The sequence below is a fragment of the Elaeis guineensis genome, chromosome 1 (genome assembly GCF_000442705.2).
Source record: "Elaeis guineensis isolate ETL-2024a chromosome 1, EG11, whole genome shotgun sequence".
Lineage (NCBI taxonomy): Eukaryota > Viridiplantae > Streptophyta > Magnoliopsida > Arecales > Arecaceae > Elaeis > Elaeis guineensis.
The window spans coordinates 43,895,198-43,913,112 of NC_025993.2; the positions used below are offsets into that span (position 1 = coordinate 43,895,198).

General features: G+C 43.5%; 7 non-coding genes and 33 pseudogenes across 7 annotated transcripts; all 40 read left to right on the forward strand.

Moving 5' to 3' along the window:
- The first annotated feature begins 185 nt into the window (after window positions 1-185).
- Window positions 186-304, forward strand: LOC114912990 (5S ribosomal RNA; annotated as a pseudogene).
- A 248-nt stretch (window positions 305-552) lies between these two features.
- Window positions 553-671, forward strand: LOC140854992 (5S ribosomal RNA). The gene has a single exon (XR_012138085.1). It is a non-coding gene; the product is annotated as a 5S ribosomal RNA (ribosomal RNA).
- A 359-nt stretch (window positions 672-1,030) lies between these two features.
- On the forward strand, window positions 1,031-1,151 carry LOC140855049 (5S ribosomal RNA; annotated as a pseudogene).
- Window positions 1,152-1,400: 249 nt separating this feature from the next.
- On the forward strand, window positions 1,401-1,519 carry LOC114912984 (5S ribosomal RNA; annotated as a pseudogene).
- Window positions 1,520-1,808: 289 nt separating this feature from the next.
- On the forward strand, window positions 1,809-1,927 carry LOC114913731 (5S ribosomal RNA; annotated as a pseudogene).
- Window positions 1,928-2,521: 594 nt separating this feature from the next.
- LOC114912991 (5S ribosomal RNA) lies at window positions 2,522-2,640 on the forward strand (annotated as a pseudogene).
- A 289-nt stretch (window positions 2,641-2,929) lies between these two features.
- LOC140855054 (5S ribosomal RNA) lies at window positions 2,930-3,048 on the forward strand (annotated as a pseudogene).
- Window positions 3,049-3,297: 249 nt separating this feature from the next.
- LOC114913544 (5S ribosomal RNA) lies at window positions 3,298-3,416 on the forward strand (annotated as a pseudogene).
- A 247-nt stretch (window positions 3,417-3,663) lies between these two features.
- LOC114913553 (5S ribosomal RNA) lies at window positions 3,664-3,782 on the forward strand (annotated as a pseudogene).
- A 249-nt stretch (window positions 3,783-4,031) lies between these two features.
- On the forward strand, window positions 4,032-4,150 carry LOC114913735 (5S ribosomal RNA; annotated as a pseudogene).
- Window positions 4,151-4,441: 291 nt separating this feature from the next.
- Window positions 4,442-4,560, forward strand: LOC114913734 (5S ribosomal RNA). Its single transcript, XR_012138129.1, has one exon. It is a non-coding gene; the product is annotated as a 5S ribosomal RNA (ribosomal RNA).
- A 247-nt stretch (window positions 4,561-4,807) lies between these two features.
- On the forward strand, window positions 4,808-4,926 carry LOC114913829 (5S ribosomal RNA; annotated as a pseudogene).
- Window positions 4,927-5,175: 249 nt separating this feature from the next.
- On the forward strand, window positions 5,176-5,294 carry LOC114913732 (5S ribosomal RNA; annotated as a pseudogene).
- Window positions 5,295-5,584: 290 nt separating this feature from the next.
- LOC114913423 (5S ribosomal RNA) lies at window positions 5,585-5,703 on the forward strand (annotated as a pseudogene).
- Window positions 5,704-5,952: 249 nt separating this feature from the next.
- On the forward strand, window positions 5,953-6,071 carry LOC140855012 (5S ribosomal RNA; annotated as a pseudogene).
- Window positions 6,072-6,671: 600 nt separating this feature from the next.
- Window positions 6,672-6,790, forward strand: LOC140855019 (5S ribosomal RNA; annotated as a pseudogene).
- A 292-nt stretch (window positions 6,791-7,082) lies between these two features.
- Window positions 7,083-7,201, forward strand: LOC140854976 (5S ribosomal RNA). Its single transcript, XR_012138069.1, has one exon. It is a non-coding gene; the product is annotated as a 5S ribosomal RNA (ribosomal RNA).
- Window positions 7,202-7,429: 228 nt separating this feature from the next.
- LOC140855073 (5S ribosomal RNA) lies at window positions 7,430-7,548 on the forward strand (annotated as a pseudogene).
- Window positions 7,549-7,797: 249 nt separating this feature from the next.
- Window positions 7,798-7,916, forward strand: LOC140855072 (5S ribosomal RNA; annotated as a pseudogene).
- Window positions 7,917-8,206: 290 nt separating this feature from the next.
- Window positions 8,207-8,325, forward strand: LOC140855010 (5S ribosomal RNA; annotated as a pseudogene).
- A 539-nt stretch (window positions 8,326-8,864) lies between these two features.
- On the forward strand, window positions 8,865-8,983 carry LOC140855006 (5S ribosomal RNA). The gene has a single exon (XR_012138106.1). It is a non-coding gene; the product is annotated as a 5S ribosomal RNA (ribosomal RNA).
- Window positions 8,984-9,232: 249 nt separating this feature from the next.
- LOC114913709 (5S ribosomal RNA) lies at window positions 9,233-9,351 on the forward strand (annotated as a pseudogene).
- Window positions 9,352-9,642: 291 nt separating this feature from the next.
- On the forward strand, window positions 9,643-9,761 carry LOC114913551 (5S ribosomal RNA). Its single transcript, XR_012138167.1, has one exon. It is a non-coding gene; the product is annotated as a 5S ribosomal RNA (ribosomal RNA).
- Window positions 9,762-10,011: 250 nt separating this feature from the next.
- LOC114913528 (5S ribosomal RNA) lies at window positions 10,012-10,130 on the forward strand (annotated as a pseudogene).
- Window positions 10,131-10,379: 249 nt separating this feature from the next.
- LOC140855009 (5S ribosomal RNA) lies at window positions 10,380-10,498 on the forward strand. Its single transcript, XR_012138110.1, has one exon. It is a non-coding gene; the product is annotated as a 5S ribosomal RNA (ribosomal RNA).
- A 289-nt stretch (window positions 10,499-10,787) lies between these two features.
- LOC140855021 (5S ribosomal RNA) lies at window positions 10,788-10,906 on the forward strand (annotated as a pseudogene).
- Window positions 10,907-11,707: 801 nt separating this feature from the next.
- LOC114913139 (5S ribosomal RNA) lies at window positions 11,708-11,826 on the forward strand (annotated as a pseudogene).
- A 291-nt stretch (window positions 11,827-12,117) lies between these two features.
- Window positions 12,118-12,236, forward strand: LOC114913136 (5S ribosomal RNA; annotated as a pseudogene).
- A 248-nt stretch (window positions 12,237-12,484) lies between these two features.
- LOC114913143 (5S ribosomal RNA) lies at window positions 12,485-12,603 on the forward strand (annotated as a pseudogene).
- Window positions 12,604-12,852: 249 nt separating this feature from the next.
- On the forward strand, window positions 12,853-12,971 carry LOC114913146 (5S ribosomal RNA; annotated as a pseudogene).
- Window positions 12,972-13,261: 290 nt separating this feature from the next.
- LOC140855035 (5S ribosomal RNA) lies at window positions 13,262-13,380 on the forward strand (annotated as a pseudogene).
- A 538-nt stretch (window positions 13,381-13,918) lies between these two features.
- Window positions 13,919-14,037, forward strand: LOC114913550 (5S ribosomal RNA; annotated as a pseudogene).
- A 249-nt stretch (window positions 14,038-14,286) lies between these two features.
- LOC140855055 (5S ribosomal RNA) lies at window positions 14,287-14,405 on the forward strand (annotated as a pseudogene).
- A 289-nt stretch (window positions 14,406-14,694) lies between these two features.
- LOC114913785 (5S ribosomal RNA) lies at window positions 14,695-14,813 on the forward strand (annotated as a pseudogene).
- A 251-nt stretch (window positions 14,814-15,064) lies between these two features.
- Window positions 15,065-15,183, forward strand: LOC114913783 (5S ribosomal RNA; annotated as a pseudogene).
- A 249-nt stretch (window positions 15,184-15,432) lies between these two features.
- LOC114913784 (5S ribosomal RNA) lies at window positions 15,433-15,551 on the forward strand (annotated as a pseudogene).
- Window positions 15,552-15,841: 290 nt separating this feature from the next.
- LOC114913121 (5S ribosomal RNA) lies at window positions 15,842-15,960 on the forward strand (annotated as a pseudogene).
- A 601-nt stretch (window positions 15,961-16,561) lies between these two features.
- Window positions 16,562-16,680, forward strand: LOC114913788 (5S ribosomal RNA; annotated as a pseudogene).
- A 290-nt stretch (window positions 16,681-16,970) lies between these two features.
- On the forward strand, window positions 16,971-17,089 carry LOC114913119 (5S ribosomal RNA). The gene has a single exon (XR_003799161.1). It is a non-coding gene; the product is annotated as a 5S ribosomal RNA (ribosomal RNA).
- Window positions 17,090-17,336: 247 nt separating this feature from the next.
- Window positions 17,337-17,454, forward strand: LOC114913127 (5S ribosomal RNA; annotated as a pseudogene).
- The last annotated feature ends 461 nt before the right edge of the window (window positions 17,455-17,915 follow it).

Genomic DNA, 17,915 nt, shown 5'->3' on the forward strand with positions numbered 1-17,915 from the left:
TCTTTGTTCTGCCATGGTTAACGTTCTCTCTCAAAAAGAAACTGAGTTTGGAGACCTACAGTGCCGTGTGGGCTCGCTGGCCCACTTGATGGGTCCAGTACCCTACAGTCCTGGACAGTGGGAGGGTTACAGATGGCGTGCCACGGAAGCTACGTTATATCCACGAATTTCGATGAGATCATGATGGGTGCGATCATACCAGCACTAATGCACCAGATCCCATCAGAACTCCACAGTCGAGCATGCTTGGGCGCAAGTCATACTAGGATGGGTGACCCCCTGGGAAGTCATCGTGTTGTACCCCTTTTAATCTTCATTCTTTTTATTTTTATTTCAACACTTTTTTTTCATTATTTTTGTAGAGATCTCTTTCTTCTGCCGCAGGTAACATTTTCTCTAAAAAAAAACTGAATCTGGAGATCGACAGTGCCGTGCGGGCTCGCGGGACCCACTTGAAGGGTCCGGTACCCAACCGGCTAGGACTGTGGGAGGATTATAGATGGTGTGCAATGGCTGTAACGTTATATCAAAGAATTTCAAACAAATCATTATTGGTGCGATCACACCAGCACCAATGCATTGGATCCCTTCAGAACTCCGTAGTTAAGCGTGCTTGGGCGAGAGTAGTACTAGGCTGGGTGACCCCCTAGGAAGTCCTCGGGTTGCATCCTTTTTAATCTTTGTCTATTTTATTTTTAATTCAACCTTTTTTTCCATAATTTTTATGGAGATCTCTTTCTTCTGCCGCAGGTAACATTTTTTTTTTAAAAAAAATTGAGTTGGTACTTTTTAATCTTCGTCTATTTTATTTTTAATTCAACCTTTTTTTCCATAATTTTTATGGAGATCTCTTTCTTCTGCCGCAGGTAACATTTTTTTTTAAAAAAAATGAGTCTGGAGACCGACAGTGCCGTGCGGGCTCGCGGGACCCACTTGAAGGGTGTACCCAGCCAGCCAGGACAGTGGGAGGGTTACAGATGGCGTGCAACAGCCGCAATGTTATATCAACGAATTTTGAACAATACATTATGGTTGCAATCACACCAGCACTAATGCATCGGATCGCATCAAAACTTCGTAGTTAAGCGTGCTTCGGCGAGAGTAGTACTAGGATGGGTGACCCCTTGGGGGAAGTTCTCGTGTTGCATCCTTTTTAATTTTCATCTATTTTATTTTTAATTCAACATTTTTTTCCACAATTTGTTTGGGGATCTCTTTCTTCTGCCGTGGGGAACATTTTCTCTTAAAAAAATAAATTAATTCTGGAGGTAGACAATGCCGTGCGGCCACGCGGGATCCACTTGAAGGGTCCGGTACCCTGCTTGCCTTGGCGTGAGAAGGTTACTGATGGCGTGCGATGGCCGCTACATTGTACCTAAGAATTTTGAAGAGATCATGATGCGTGCGATCATGCCGGCACTAATACACCGGATCCCATCAGAAGTTCGTAGTTAAGAATGCTTGGGTGAGAGTAGTAATTGAATGGGTGACCCCTTTGGAAGTCCTCATGTTGCGTCCCTTTTAATCTTCGTCCTTTTTATTTCTATTTCAAGACTTTTTTTCTATAATTTTTAAGCTTTTTATTTTTATTTTAACACTTTTTTTCATAATTTTTATGGAGATTTCTTTCTTCTGCCATGGTTAACGTTATCTCTAAAAAAAAATTGAGTCTCGAGACCTACAGTGCCGTGCGGGCTCGCGGGCCCACTTGTTTGGTTCGGTACCCTATAGTCCTGGACGATGGGAGGGCTACATATGGCATGCAACGGAAGCTACGTTATATCTATGAATTTCGAAGAGATCATGATGGGTGCGATCATACCAGCACTAATGCACTGGATCCCATCAGAACTCCGCAGTCGAGCGCACTTAGGCGCGAGTCGTACTGGGATGGGTGACTCCCTTGGAAGTCCTCGTGTTGCACCCCTTTTAATCTTCATCCCTTTTATTTTTATTTCAAGATTTTTTTTAATAATTTTTATGGAGATCTCTTTCTTCTGCCGTAGGTATCATTTTTTCTCAAAAAAAAAACTGAGTCTGCAGACCGACAGTGCCGTGCGGGCTCACGGGACCCATTTGAAGGGTCCGGTACCCAACCAGCCGGGACGGTGGGAGGGTTACAGATGACGTGCAACGGCCGCAATGTTATATCAACGAATTTCGAACAATATATTAGGTGTTCGATCACACCAGCACAAATGCACCGCATCCCATCAGAACTCCGCGTTATATCAACGGCCGCACCCCCTGGGAAGTTCTCGTGTTGCATCCTTTTTAATCCTCGTCTATTATATTTCTAATTCAATACTTTTTTCCACAATTTTTACAGGGATCTCTTTCTTCTACCGCGGATAATATTTTCTTTTAAAAAAATAAATTGAGTCTGCAGGCAGACAGTGCCGTGCGGCCACGTGGGATTTACCTGAAGGGTTCGATACCCTATATGCCTGGGCATGGGAGGGTGACTGATGGCATGCGACGGCCGCTACATTATACCTAAGAATTTTGAAGAGATCATGATGGGTGCGATCATGGCAGCACTAATACACCGTATCCCGTCAGAACTTCATAGTTAAGAATGCTTGGGCGAGAGTAGCACTAGGATGGGTGACCCCCTGGGAAGTCTTCATGTTGCATCTCTTTTAATCATCGTCCTTTTTATTTCTATTTCAAGACTTTTCTTTCCATAATTTTTAAGCTTTTTATTTTTTTTTCAACATTTTTTTCATAATTTTTATGGAGATCTCTTTGTTCTGCCATGGTTAACATTCTCTCTAAAAAAAAATTGAGTCTGGAGACCTACAGTGCCGTGCGGGCTCGCTGGCCCACTTGATGGGTCCGTTACCCTACAGTCCTGAACAGTGGGAGGGTTACAGATGGCGTGCAACGGAAGCTACGTTATATTCACGAATTTCGATGAGATCATGATGAGTGCGATCATACCAGCACTAATGCACCAGATACCATCAGAACTCCACAATCGAGCGTGCTTGGGCGCGAGTCGTACTGGGATGGGTGACCCCCTGGGAAGTCCTTGTGTTGTACCCCTTTTAATCTTCATCCTTTTTATTTTTATTTCAATACTTTGTTTTCATAATTTTTATAGAGATCTCTTTCTTCTGCCGCAGGTAACATTTTTTCTCAAAAAAAAACTGAGTCCGGAGACCGATAGTGTCGTGCGGGCTCGCGGGACCCACTTGAAGGGTCCGGTACCCAACCGGCCAGGATTATGGTAGGGTTATAGAAAGCATGCAACGGCTGCAACGTTATATCAATGAATTTCGAACAAGTCTTTACGTGTGCGATAACACCAACACTAATGCATCGGATTCTTTCAAAACTCCGTAGTTAAGCGTGTTTGGACAAGAGTAGTACCAGGATGGGTGACCCCCTGGGAAGTCCTCGAGTTGTATATTTTTTAATCTTCGTCTATTTTATTTTTAATTCAACACTTTTTTTCACAATTTTTATGGAGATCTATTTCTTCTGCCGCAGATAACATTTTTTCTCAAAAAAAAACTGAGTCTGGTGACCGACAGTGCCATGCGGGCTCATGGGACCACATCAAGGGTCCGGTACCCAGCCGGCCAGGACGGTGGGAGGGTTACAGATGGCGTGCAATAGCCGCAATGTTATATCAATGAATTTTGAACAAATCATTATGGTTGCGATCACACCAACACTGATGCACCGGATCCCATCAGAATTCCACAGTTAAGCATGCTTGGGCGAGAGTAGTACTAGGATGGATGACCCCTTGGGAAGTCCTCATGTTACATCCTTTTTAATCTTCGTCTATTTTATTTTTAATTCAACACATTTTCTCATAATTTTTATGGGGATCTCTTTCTTCTGCCGCGGGTAACGTTTTCTCTTAAAAAAATAAATTGAGTCTGGAGGCAGAGAGTGCCGTGCGGCCATGCGGGATCCACTTGAAGGGTCCGGTGCCCCACATGCCTTGGCGTGGGAAGGTTACTGATGGCGTGCGACGGCCGCTACGTTATACCTAAGAATTTTGAAGAGATCATGATGCGTGCGATCATGCCGGCACTAATACATCGGATCCCATCAAAACTTCGTAGTTAAGAATGCTTGGGCGAGAGTAGTAATAGGATGGGTGACCCCTTGGGAAATCCTCATGTTGCATCCCTTTTAATCTTCTTCTTTTTTATTTCTATTTCAAGACTTTTCTTTCCGTAATTTTTAAGCTTTTTATTTTTATTTCAATACTTTTTTTCATAATTTTTATGGAGATCTCTTTGTTCTGCCCTGGTTAACGTTCTCTCTTAAAAAAAAACAGAGTCTGGAGACCTACAGTGCCGTGCGGGCTCGCTGGCCCACTTGATTGGTCCGGTACCCTACAGTCCTAGACAGTGGGAGGGCTACAGATGGCATGCAATAGAAGCTACGTTATATCCATGAATTTTGAAGAGATTATGATGGGTGCGATCATACCTGCACTAATGCACCAGATCCCATCAGAACTCCACAGTCGAGCGTGCTTGGGTGCGAGTCGTACTGGGATGGGTGACCCCCTGGGAAGTCCTCATGTTGCACCCCTTTTAGTCTTCATCCTTTTTATTTTTATTTCAATATTTTTTTTCATAATTTTTATAGAGATCTCTTTCTTCTGCCGCTGGTAACATTTTTTCTCAAAAAAAATTGAGTCTGGAGACCGACAGTGCCGTGCCGGCTCGCGGGACCCACTTGAAGGGTCCGGGACCCAACCGGCCAGGACGGTGGGAGGGTTACAGATGGCGTGCAACGGCCGCAACGTTATATCAATGAATTTCGAACAAATCATTATGGTTGCGATCATAATAGCACTAATGCATCGGATCCCATTAGAACTTCGCAGTTAAGCGTGCTTGGGCGAGAGTAGTATTAGCTTGGGTGACCCCCTGGGAAGTCCTCGTTTTGCATCCTTTTTAATCTTCATCCATTTTATTTTTAATTCAATACTTTTTTCCATAATTTTTATGGAGATCTCTTTCTTCTGCCGCGGGTAACGTTTTCTTTTAAAAAAATAAATTGAGTTTGGAGGCAGACAGTGCCGTGCGGCCACGTGGGATCCACTTGAAGGGTCCGGTACCCTATAAGCCTGGGTGTGAGAGGGTCACTGATGGCGTGCGACGGCCGCTATGCTATACCTGAGAATTTTGAAGAGATCATGATGGGTGCGATCATGCCAGCACTAATACACCGGATCCCGTCTGAACTTCCTAGTTAAGAATGTTTGGGTGAGAGTAGCATTAGGATGGGTGACCCCCTGGGAAGTCCTCATGTTGCATCTCTTTTAATCTTCATCCTTTTTATTTCTATTTCAAGACTTTTCTTTTTGTAATTTTTAAGCTTTTTATTTTTATTTCAATGTTTTTTTTGATAATTTTTATGGAGATCTCTTTGTTCTGCCATGGTTAACGTTCTCTCTCAAAAAAAACTGAGTCTGGAGACCTACAGTGCCGTGTGGGCTTGCTGTCACACTTGATGGGTCCGGTACCCTACAGTCCTGAACAGTGAGAGGGTTACAGATGGCGTGCAACGGAAGCTATGTTATATCCACGAATTTTGATCAGATCATGCTAGGTTTGATCGTACCAGCACTAATGCACCAGATCCCATCAGAACTCCACAGTCGAGTGTGCTTGGGCGTGAGTCGTACTGGGATGAGTGACCCTCTAAGAAGTCCTAGTGTTGTACCCCTTTTAATCTTCATCCTTTTTATTTTTATTTCAACACTTTTTTTTCATAATTTTTATGGAGATCTCTTTCTTCTACCGTGGGTAACGTTTTCACTCAAAAAAAAACTGAGTCATGAGACCGACAATGCCGTGCGGGCTCGCGTGACCCACTTGAAGGGTCCGGTGCCCAACCGGCTAGGACGGTGGGAGGGTTATAGATGGCGTGCAACGGCCGCAATGTTATATCAATGAATTTTGAACAAAGCATTATTGGTGCGATCACACAAGTGCTAATGCACCGGATTCCTTCAGAACTTCGTAGTTAAGCGTGCTTGGGCGAGAGTAGTACTAGGATGGGTGACCCAATGGGAAGTTCTCGTGTTGCATCCTTTCTAATCTTCACCTATTTTATTTTTAATTCAACACTTTTTTCCACAATATTTATGGAGATCTCTTTCTTCTGCCGCAGGTAACATTTTTTTTTAAAAAAAATTGAGTCTGGAGACCGACAGTGCCGTACGGGCTCGCGGGACCCACTTGAAGGGTCTGGTACCCAACCGGTCAGGATGGTGGGAGGGTTACAGATGGCGTGCAACGGCCGCAACGTTATATCAACGAATTTCGAACAAATCATTATGGGTGCGATCACACCAGCACTAATGCACCGGATCCCATCAGAACTCCGCAGTTAAGCTTGCTTGGGCGAGAGTAGAAATGGGGAGTCAGTCCATGTTGCATCCTTTTTAATCTTCGTCTATTTTATTTTTAATTCAACACTTTTTTTCATGATTTTTATGGGGATCTCTTTCTTCTGCCGTGAGTAACATTTTCTCTTAAAAAAATAAATTGAGTTTGGAGGCAGACAGTGCCGTGCGGCCATGCGGGTTCCACTTGAAGGGCCCGGTACCCTACATGCCTGGGTATGGGAGGGTGACTGATGGCGTGCGACTGCCGCTATGTTACACCTAAGAATTTCGAAGAGATCATGATGGGTGTGATCATGCCAGCACTAACACACCGGATCCCATCAGAACTTCGTAGTTAAGAATGCCTGGACGAGAGTAGCACTAGGATGGGTGACCCCCTGGGAAGTCCTCATGTTGCATCTCTTTTAATCTTCGACCTTTTTATTTCTATTTCAAGACTTTTCTTTCCGTAATTTTTAAGCTTTTTATTTTTATTTCAAAACTTTTTTTCATAATTTTTATGGAGATCTCTTTGTTCTGCCATGGTTAACGTTCTCTCTAAAAAAAAAAACTAAGTCTGGAGACCTACAATGCCGTGTGGGCTTGCTGGCCCACTTGATGGGTCCGGTACCCTACAGTCCTGGACAGTGGGGGGGTTACAGATGGCGTGCAATGGAAACTACATTATATCCATGAATTTTGATTAGATCATGATGGGTGCGATCATACCAGCAATAATGCACCAGATCCCATCAGAACTCCACAGTCAAGCGTGCTTGGGTGCAAGTCGTACTGGGATGGGTGACCCCCTGGGAAGTCCTCGTGTTGCACCCCTTTTAAACTTCATCCTTTTTATTTTTATTTCAAGACTTTTTTTTATAATTTTTATTGAGATCTGTTACTTCTGCCACAGGTAACATTTTCTGGAGACTGACAGTGCCATGCGGGCTCGTGGGACCCACTTGAAGGATCTGGTACCCAACCGGCCAGGATGGTGGGAGGGTTATAGATGGTGTGCAACGGTTGCAACGTTATATCACTGAGTTTCGAACAAATTGATATGGGTGAGATCACACCAGCACTAATGAACCAAATTTCATCAGAACTTCGTAGTTAAACGTGCTTTGACGAGAGTAGTACTAGGATGGGTGACCCCCTAGGAAGTCTTCGTGTTGCATCCTTTTCAATCTTCGTCTATTTTATTTTTAATTCAATACTTTTTTTCATAATTTTTATGGGGATCTCTTTCTTCTGCCGCGGATAACGTTTTCTCTTAAAAAAATAAATTGGGTCCGGAGGCAGACAGTGCCATGTGGCCACGCGGGATCCACTTGAAGGGTCTGGTACCCTACATGCCTTGGCGTGGGAAGGTTATAGATGGCGTGCGACGGCCGCTACGTTATACCTACAAATTTCGAAGAGATCATGATGTGTGCGATCATGTCGGTACTAATACACCGGATCCCATCAGAACTTCGTAGTTAGGAATGCTTGGACGAGAGTAGTAATAGGATGGGAGACCCCCTTGGAAGTCCTCATGTTGCATCCCTTTTAAACTTTGTCCTTTTTATTTCTATTTCAAGACTTTTCTTCCATAATTTTTTAGCTTTTTATTTTTATTTCAAAACTTCTTTTCGTAATTTTTTTGGAGATCTCTCTCTTCTGCCATGGTTAACATTCTCTCTAAAAAAGAAACAGAGTCTGGAGACCTACAGTGCCGTCCGGGCTCGCAGGCCCACTTGATGGGTCCGGTACCCTACAGTCCTGGACAGTGGGAGGGCTGCAGATGGCGTGCAACAGAAGCTACATTATATCCTCGAATTTCAAAGAGATCATGATGGATGCGATCATACCAGCACTAATGCACCAGATCCCATCAGAACTCCGCAGTCGAGCATGCTTGGGCGCGAGTCGTACTGGGATGGGTGACTCCCTTGGAAGTCCTCGTGTTGCACCCCTTTTAATCTTCATCCCTTTTATTTTTATTTCAAGACTTTTTTTCATAATTTTTTTGGAGATCTCTTTCTTCTGCCGCAGGTAACATTTTCTCTCAAAAAAAAACTGAGTCCGATGACCGACAGTGCCGTGCGGTTTCACGGGACCCACTTGAAGGGTCCGATACCCAACCGACCAGGATGGTGGGAGGCTTATAGAAGGCATGCAATGGCCGCAACATTATATCAACGAATTTTGAACGAATCATTACGTGTGCGATTACACCAACACTAATGCATCCTCGGGTTTCATCTTTTTTAATCTTCATCTATTTTATTTTTAATTCAACATTTTTTTCCATAATTTTTATGGAGATCTCTTTCTTCTGCCGCATGTAACAATTTTTCTCAAAAAAAACTGAGTTTGAAGACCGACAGTGCCGTGTGGGCTCACGGGACCCACTTGAAGGGTCCGGTACCCAGCCGGCCAGGACGGTGGGAGGGTTACAGTTGGCGCGCAATGGCCACAACGTTATATCAACGAATTTCGAACAAATCATTATGGTTGCGATCACACCAGCACTAATGCACCGGATCCCATCAGAATTCTACAGTTAAGCAAGCTTGGGCGAGAGTAGTACTTGGATGGGTGACCCCTTGGGAAGTCCTAGTGTTGCATCCCTTTTAATCTTCGTCTATTTTATTTTTCATTCAATATTTTTTTCCACAATTTTTATGGGGATCTCTTTCTTCTACCGTGGGTAACATTTTCTCTTAAAAAAATAAATTGAGTCTGGAGACAGACAGTGCCGTGCGGCCACGCAGGATCCACTTGAAGGGTCTGGTACCCCACATGCCTTGGCATGGGAAGGTTACTGATGGTGTGCGACGGCCGCTACGTTATACCTAAGAATTTCGAAGAGATCATGATGGGTGCGATCATGCCAGCACTAATACACCGGATCCCATCAGAACTTCAGAGTTAAGAATGCTTGGGCGAGAATTGTAATAGGATGGGTGACCCCCTGGGAAGTCCTCATGTTGCATCCCTTTTAATCTTCATCCTTTTTATTTCTATTTCAAGACTTTCCTTTCCATAATTTTTAAGCTTTTTATTTTTATTTCAACACTTTTTTCCGTAATTTTTATGGAGATCTCTTTGTTCTGCTATGGTTAACGTTCTCCCTTAAAAAAAAATTGAGTCTGGAGACCTACAGTGCCGTGCGGGCTCGCTGGCCCACTTGATGGGTCCGGTACCCTACAGTCCTAGACAGTGGGAGGGCTACAGATGGTGTGCAACGGAAGCTACGTTATACCCATAAATTTTGAAGAGATCATGATGGGTGCGATCATTCCAGCACTAATGCACTAGATCCCATCAGAACTCCACAGTCGAGCGTGCTTGGGCACGAGTCGTACTGGGATGGGTGACCCCCTGGGAAGTCCTCGTGTTGCACCCCTTTTAATCTTTGTTCTTTTTATTTTTATTTCAACACTTTTTTTTTCATAATTTTTATAGAGATCTCTTTCTTCTGCCGCAGGTAACATTTTTTCTCAAAAAAAAACTGAGTCTGGAGACCGACAGTGCCGTGCAGGCTCGCGGGACCCACTTGAAGGATCCAGGACCCAACCGGCCAGGACGGTGGGAGGGTTACAGATGGCGTGCAACGGCTGCAACGTTATATCAATGAATTTCGAACAAATCATTACAGTTACGATCACAACAGCACTAATGCACCGGATCCCATCAGAACTTTGCAGTTAAGCATGCTTGGATGAGAATAGTATTAGGATGGGTGACCCCCTTGGAAGTCCTCGTGTTGCATCTTTTTTAATCTTCATCCATTTTATTTTTAATTCAATATTTTTTTTCACAATTTTTATGGAGATCTCTTTCTTCTGCCGCGGGTAATGTTTTCTCTTAAAAAAATAAATTGAGTCTGAAGGCAGACAGTGCCGTGCGGCCACGCGAGATCCACTTGAAGGGTCCGGTACCCTATATGCCTGGGTGTGAGAGGGTCACTGATGGCGTGCGACGGTCGATACGTTATACCTAAGAATTTTGAAGAGATCATGGTGGGTGCGATCATGCCAGCACTAATACACCGGATCCCATCCGAACTTCCTAGTTAAGAATGCTTGGATGAGAGTAGCACTAGGATGGGTGACCCCCTGGGAAGTCCTCATGTTGCATCTCTTTTAATCTTCGTCCTTTTTATTTCTATTTCAAGACGTTTCTTTTCATAATTTTTAAGCTTTTTATTTTTATTTCAACATTTTTTCCATAATTTTTATGGAGATCTCTTTGTTCTGCCATGGTTAACGTTCTCTCTCAAAAAAAATTGAGTCTGGAGACCTACAGTGCCGTGTGGGCTCGCTGGCCCACTTGATGGGTCCGGTACCCTACAGTCCTGAACAGTGAGAGGGTTACAGATGGCGTGCAACAAAAGCTATGTTACATCCATGAATTTCAACGAGATCATGATGGGTGCGATCATATCAGCACTAATGCACCAGATCCCATCAGAACTCCGCAGTCGAGCGTGCTTGGGCGCGAGTCGTACTGGGATGGGTGCCCCCTTGAGAAGTCCTAGTGTTGTACCCCTTTTAATCATCATCCTTTTTATTTTTATTTCAACATTTTTTTTTCATAATTTTTATAGAGATCTCTTTCTTCTGCCATAGGTAATGTTTTCACTCAAAAAAAACTGAGTCATGAGACCGGTAGTGCCGTGCGGGCTTGCGTGCTTGGGCGAGAGTAGTACTAGGATGGGTGACCCAATGGGAAGTCCTCGTGTTGCATCCTTTTTAATCTTCGCCTATTTTATTTTTAATTTAACACTTTTTTTCGTAATTTTTATGGAGATCTCTTTCTTCTGCCGCAGGTAACATTTTTTTTAAAAAAAAACTGAGTCTGGAGACCGAAAGTGCCGTGCGGGCTCGCGGGACCAACTTGAAGGGTCTCGTACCCAATCGGCCAGGTCGGTGGGAGGGTTACAGATGGCATGCAATGGCCACAACGTTATATCAACGAATTTTGAACAAATCATTATGGGTGTGATCACACCAGCACTAATGCATCGGATCCCATCAGAACTTCGCAGTTAAGCATGCTTGGGCGAGAGTAGAAATGGGGAGTCAGTCCGTGTTGCATCCTTTTTAATCTTCATCTATTTTATTTTTAATTCAACATTTTTTTTCATAATTTTTATGGGGATCTCTTTCTTCTGCCGCGAGTAACGTTTTCTCTTAAAAAAATAAATTGAGTTTGGAGGTAGACAGTGCCGTGCGGCCACGCGGGATCCACTTGAAGGGCCCGATACCCTACATGCCTGGACGTGGGAGGGTGACTGATGGCTTGCGACTGCCACTATATTATACCTAAGAATTTAGAAGAGATCATGATGGGTGCGATCATGCCAGCACTAACACACCGGATCCTGTCAGAAGTTCGTAGTTAAGAACGCTTGGGCGAGAGTAGCACTAGGATGGGTGACCCCCTGGGAAGTCCTCATGTTGCATCTCTTTTAAACTTCGACCTTTTTATTTCTATTTCAAGAATTTTCTTTCCATACTTTTTAAGCTTTTTATTTTTATTTCAATACTTTTTTTCATAATTTTTATGGAGATCTCTTTGTTCTGCCATGGTTAACGTTCTCTCTCAAAAAAAAATTGAGTCTGGAGACCTACAGTGCCGTGTTGGCTCGCTGGCCCACTTGGTGGGTCCGGTACCCTACAGTCCTGGATAGTGGGAGGGTTACAGATGGCGTGCAATGGAAACTACGTTATATCCATGAATTTCGATGAGATCATGATGGGTGCAATCATGCCAGCAATAATGCACCATATCCCATCAGAACTCCACAGTCGAGCGTGCTTGGGCGCAAGTCGTACTGGGATGGGTGACCCCCTGGGAAGTCCTCGTGTTGCACCCCTTTTAAACTTCGTCCTTTTTATTTTTATTTCAAGACTTTTTTTATAATTTTTATTGATATCTTTTACTTCTGCCACAGGTAACATTTTCTCTCAAAAAAAAAACTTAGTCTGGAGACTGACAGTGCCTTGCGGGCTCGTGGGACCCACTTGAAGGGTCCAGTACCCAACCGACCAGGATGGTGGGAGGGTTATAGATGGCGTGCAACGGTCGCAACGTTATATCAATGAGTTTCGAACAAATCGATATGGGTGCGATCACACCAGCACTAATGAACCAAATTCCATCAAAACTTCGTAGTTAAGCATGCTTTGACGAGAGTAGTACTAGGATGGGTGACCCCGTGGAAAGTCTTCATGTTGCATCCTTTTTAATCTTCGTCTATTTTATTTTAAATTCAATACTTTTTTCCATAATTTTTATGGGGATCTCTTTCTTCTGCCACGGATAACGTTTTCTCTTAAAAAAATAAATTGGGTCTGGAGGTAGACAGTGCCGTGCGGCCATGCGGGATCCACTTGAAGGGTCCGGTACCCTACATGCCTTGGCACGGAAAGGTTATTGATGGCGTGCGACAGCCGCTACATTTTATCTAAAAATTTTGAAGAGATCATGATGTGTGCGATCATGCCGGTACTAATATACCAGATCCCATCAGAACTTCGTAGTTAGGGATGCTTGGACGAGAGTAGTAATAGGATGGGAGACCCCCTTGGAAGTCCTCATGTTGCATCCCTTTTAATCTTCATCCTTTTTATTTCTATTTCAAGACTTTTTTTTTCATAATTTTTTAGCTTCTTATTTTTATTTCAACACTTTTTTTCATAATTTTTATGGAGATCTCTCTCTTCCGCTATGGTTAACATTCTCTCTCAAAAAAAAACTGAGTCTAGAGACCTACAGTGCCGTCCGGGCTCACGGGCCCACTTGATGGATCTGGTACCCTGCAGTCCTGGACGGTGGGAGGGCTATGATAGCGTGCAACAGAAGCTACGTTATATCCTCGAATTTTGAAGAGATCATGATGGATGCGATCATACCAGCACTAATACACCAGATCCCTTCAGAACTCCGCAGTCGAGCGTGCTTGGGCACGAGTCATACTGGGATGGGTGACTCCCTTGGAAGTCCTTGTGTTGCACCCCTTTTAATCTTCATCCCTTTTATTTTTATTTCAATACTTTTTTTCATAATTTTTATGGAGATCTCTTTCTTCTTCCGCAGGTAACATTTTCTCTCAAAAAAAAAACTGAGTCCGGAGACTGACAGTGCAGTGTGGGCTCACAGAACCCACTTGAAGGGTCCGGTACCCAACCGGCCAGGACGGTGGGAGGATTATAGAAGGCATGCAATGGCTACAACATTATATCAACGAATTTCGAATGAATCGTTACGTGTGCGATTACACCAACACTAATGCATCCTCGGGTTGCATCTTTTTTAATCTTCGTCTATTTTATTTTTAATTCAACATTTATTTCCATAATTTTTATGGAGATCTCTTTCTTCTGCCGTAGGTAACGTTTTTTCTCAAAAAAAACTGTCTGGAGACCAACAGTGCCGTGCGGGCTCACGGGACCCACTTGAAGGGTTCGGTACCCAGCCGGCCAGGACGGTAGGAGGGTTACAGATGGCGCGCAACAGCCGCAACATTATATCAACGAATTTCGAACAAATCATTATGGTTGCGATCACACCAGCACTAATGTACCAGATCTCATCAGAATTTCATAGTTAAGCATGCTTGGGCGAGAGTAGTACTAGGATGGGTGACCCCTTGGGAGGTCCTAGTGTTGCATCCTTTTTAATCTTCGTCTATTTTATTTTTAATTCAACACTTTTTTTCACAATTTTTATGGGGATCTCTTTCTTCTGCCATGGATAACATTTTCTCTTAAAAAAATAAATTGAGTCTGGAGGCAGACAGTGCCATGCGGCCATGCGGGATCCACTTGAAGGGTCCAGTACCCTATATGCCTTGGTGTGAGAGGGTCACTGATGGCGTGCGACGGCCGCTACGTTATACCTAAGAATTTTGAAGAGATCATGATGGGTGCGATCATGCCAGCACTAATACACCGGATCCCGTCTAAACTTCCTAGTTAAGAATGCTTAGGTGAGAGTAGCACTAGGATGGGTGACCCCCTGGGAAGTCCTCATGTTGCATCTCTTTTAATCTTCGTCCTTTTTATTTCTATTTCAAGACTTTTCTTTTCATAATTTTTAAGCTTTTTTTTTTATTTCAATATTTTTTTTCATAATTTTTATGGATATCTCTTTGTTCTGCCATGGTTAACGTTCTCTCTAAAAAAAAATTTAGTCTGGAGACCTACAGTGCCGTGCGGGTTCGTTGGCCCAATTGATGGGTCCGGTACCCTACAGTCCTAGACAGTGGGAGGGCTACAGATGGCGTGCAATGGAAGCTACGTTATATCCACAAATTTTGAAGAGATCATGATGGGTGCGATCATACTAGCACTAATGCACTAGATCCCATTAGAACTCCACAGTCGAGCGTGCTTGGGCGCGAGTCATACTGGGATGGGTGACCCTTTGGGAAGTCCTCATGTTGCACCCACTTTTAATCTTCGTCATTTTTATTTTTATTTCAACACTTTTTTTTTCATAATTTTTATGGAGATCTCTTTCTTCTACCGCAGGTAACATTTTTTCTCAAAAAAAAACTGAGTCTGGAGACCGACAGTGCCGTGCAGGCTCTTAGGACCCACTTGAAGGGTTCGGGACCCAACCGGCCTGGACGGTGGGAGGGTTACAGATGGTGTGCAACGGCCGCAACGTTATATCAACGAATTTCGAACAAATTATCATGGTTTCGATCACAACAGCACTAATGCACCGGATCCCATCAGAACTTCGCAGATAAGCGTGCTTGGGCAAGAGTAGTATTAGGATGGGTGACCTCCTGGGAAGTCCTCGTGTTGCATCCTTTTTAATCTTCGTCCATTTTATTTTTAATTCAATACTTTTTTCCATAATTTTTATGGAGATCTCTTTCTTCTGCCGCGGGTAACGTTTTCTCTTAAGAAAATAAATTGAGTCCGGAGGCAAACAGTGCCATGCGGCCACGTGGGATCCACTTGAAGGATCCGGTACCCAATATGCCTGGGTGTGAGAGGGTCACTGATGGCGTGCGACGGCCGCTATGTTATACCTAAGAATTTTGAAGAGATCATGATGGGTGCGATCATGCCAGCACTAATACACCAGATCCCGTCTGAACTTCCTAATTAAGAATGCTTGGGTGAGAGTAGCACTAGGATGGGTGACCCCCTGGGAAGTCCTCATGTTGCATCTCTTTTAATCTTCATCCTTTTTATTTCTATTTCAAGACTTTTCTTTTCATAATTTTTAAGCTTTTTATTTTTATTTCAATATTTTTTTTCATAATTTTTATGGGGATCTCCTTGTTCTGCCATGGTTAACGTTCTCTCTAAAAAAAAACTGAGTCTGGAGACCTACAGTGCTGTGTAGGCTCGCTGGCCCACTTGATGGATCTGGTACCCTACAGTCCTGAACAGTGAGAGGGTTACAGATGGCGTGCAACGACCTCAACGTTATATCAAGAAATTTCAAACAAATCATTATGGGTGTGATCACACTAGTACTAATGCACCGGATCCCTTCAGAACTTCGTAGTTAAGCGTGCTTGGGTGAGAGTAGTATTAGGATGGGTGACCCAATTGGAAGTCCTCGTGTTGCATCCTTTTTAATCTTCGTCTGTTCTATTTTCAATTCAACACTTTTTTTCATAATTTTTATGGAGATCTCTTTCTTCTGTCGTAGGTAACATTTTTTTTAAAAGAAAAACTGAGTTTGGAGACCGACAGTGCCGTGCGGGCTCACGGGACCCACTTGAAGGGTCCGGTACCCAATTGGCCAAGACGGTGGGAGGGTTATAGATGGCGTGCAACGGCTGCAATGTTATATCAATGAATTTCGAACAAATCATTATGGGTGCGATCACACCAGCACTAATGCATCGGATCCCATCAGAACACCGCAGTTAAGCATGCTTGGGCGAGAGTAGAAATGGGGAGACAGTCCGTGTTGCATCCTTTTTAATCTTCATCTATTTTATTTTTAATTCAACACTTTTTTTCATAATTTTTATGAGGATCTCTTTCTTCTGCTGCGGGTAACATTTTTTTTTAAAAAAATAAATTGAGTTTGGAGGCAGACAGTGTCATGCGGCCATGCAGGATCCACATGATGGGTCCGGTACCCTACATGCCTTGGTGTGGGAAGGTTACTGATGGCGTGCAACGGCCGCTACGTGATACCTAAAAATTTTGAAGGGATCATGATGTGTGCGATCATGCCGGCACTAATACACCAGATCCCATAAGAACTTCGTAGTTAAGAATGCTTGGACGAGAGTAGTAATAGGATGGGAGACCCCCTTGGAAGTCCTCATGTTGCATCCCTTTTAATCTTCATCCTTTTTATTTCTATTTCAAGATATTTTTTTTCATAATTTTTTAGCTTTTTATTTTTTTTCAATATTTTTTCATAATTTTTATGGACGTTCTCTTTCTTCTGCCATGGTTAACATTCTCTCTCAAAAAAAAAACTGAGTCTGGAGACCTACAGTGCCATCCTGGCTCGCAGGCCCACTTGATGGGTCCGGTACCCTACAATCCTGGACGGTGGGAGGGCTACAGATGGCATGCAACAGAAGCTACATTATATCCATGAATTTTGAAGAGATCATGATGGGTGCGATCATACCAGCACTAATGCACCGGATCCCATCAGAACTCCGCAGTCGAGCGTGCTTGGGCGCGAGTCGTACTAGGATGGGTGGCTCCCTTGGAAGTCCTCATGTTGCACCCTTTTTAATCTTCCTCCTTTTTATTTTTATTTCAAGACTTTTTTTCATAATTTTTATGGAGATCTCTTTCTTCTGCCGCAGGTAACATTTTTTCTTAAAAAAAACTGAGTCTGGAGACTGACAGTGCCGTGCGGGATCGTGGAACCCACTTGAAGGGTCCGATACCCAACCGGCCAGGACAGTGGGAGGGTTATAGATGGCGTGCAACGGCCGCAACATTATATCAATAAATTTCGAACAAATCATTATTGGTGTGATCACACCAGCACTAATGCACCGGATCCCATCAGAATTATGTAGTTAAGCGTGCTTGGACGAGAGTAGTACTAGGATGGGTGACCCCTTGGGAAGTTCTCGTGTTCATCCTTTTTAATCTTCATCTATTTTATTTTTAATTCAATACTTTTTTTCATAATTTTGATGGGGATCATTTTCTTCTACCGTGGGTAACATTTTCTCTTAAAAAAATAAATTGAGTCTGGAGGCAGACAGTGCCGTGCGGCCACGCAGGATCCATGTGAAGGATCCGGTACCCTATATGCCTGGGCATGGGAGGGTACCTGTTAATGTGGTTCAAACCTCCGATAAATGCCCTAGAATAGATAATGTGTCAAAAGTCTATCTTTGGCACTGTAGGCTAGGTCATATCAATAAGAACAGGATAAACAGATTGACTCAAGAAGGAATTCTTGAAGTAGGTGATTGTGAATCACTTCCAACCTGTGAGTCCTGTCTTCTTGGTAAAATGACCAAATCATTTTTTACTGAAAAAGGTGAGTGAGCCAGTGAACTCTTGGGTCTGGTACATTCTGATGTATATGGACCCAT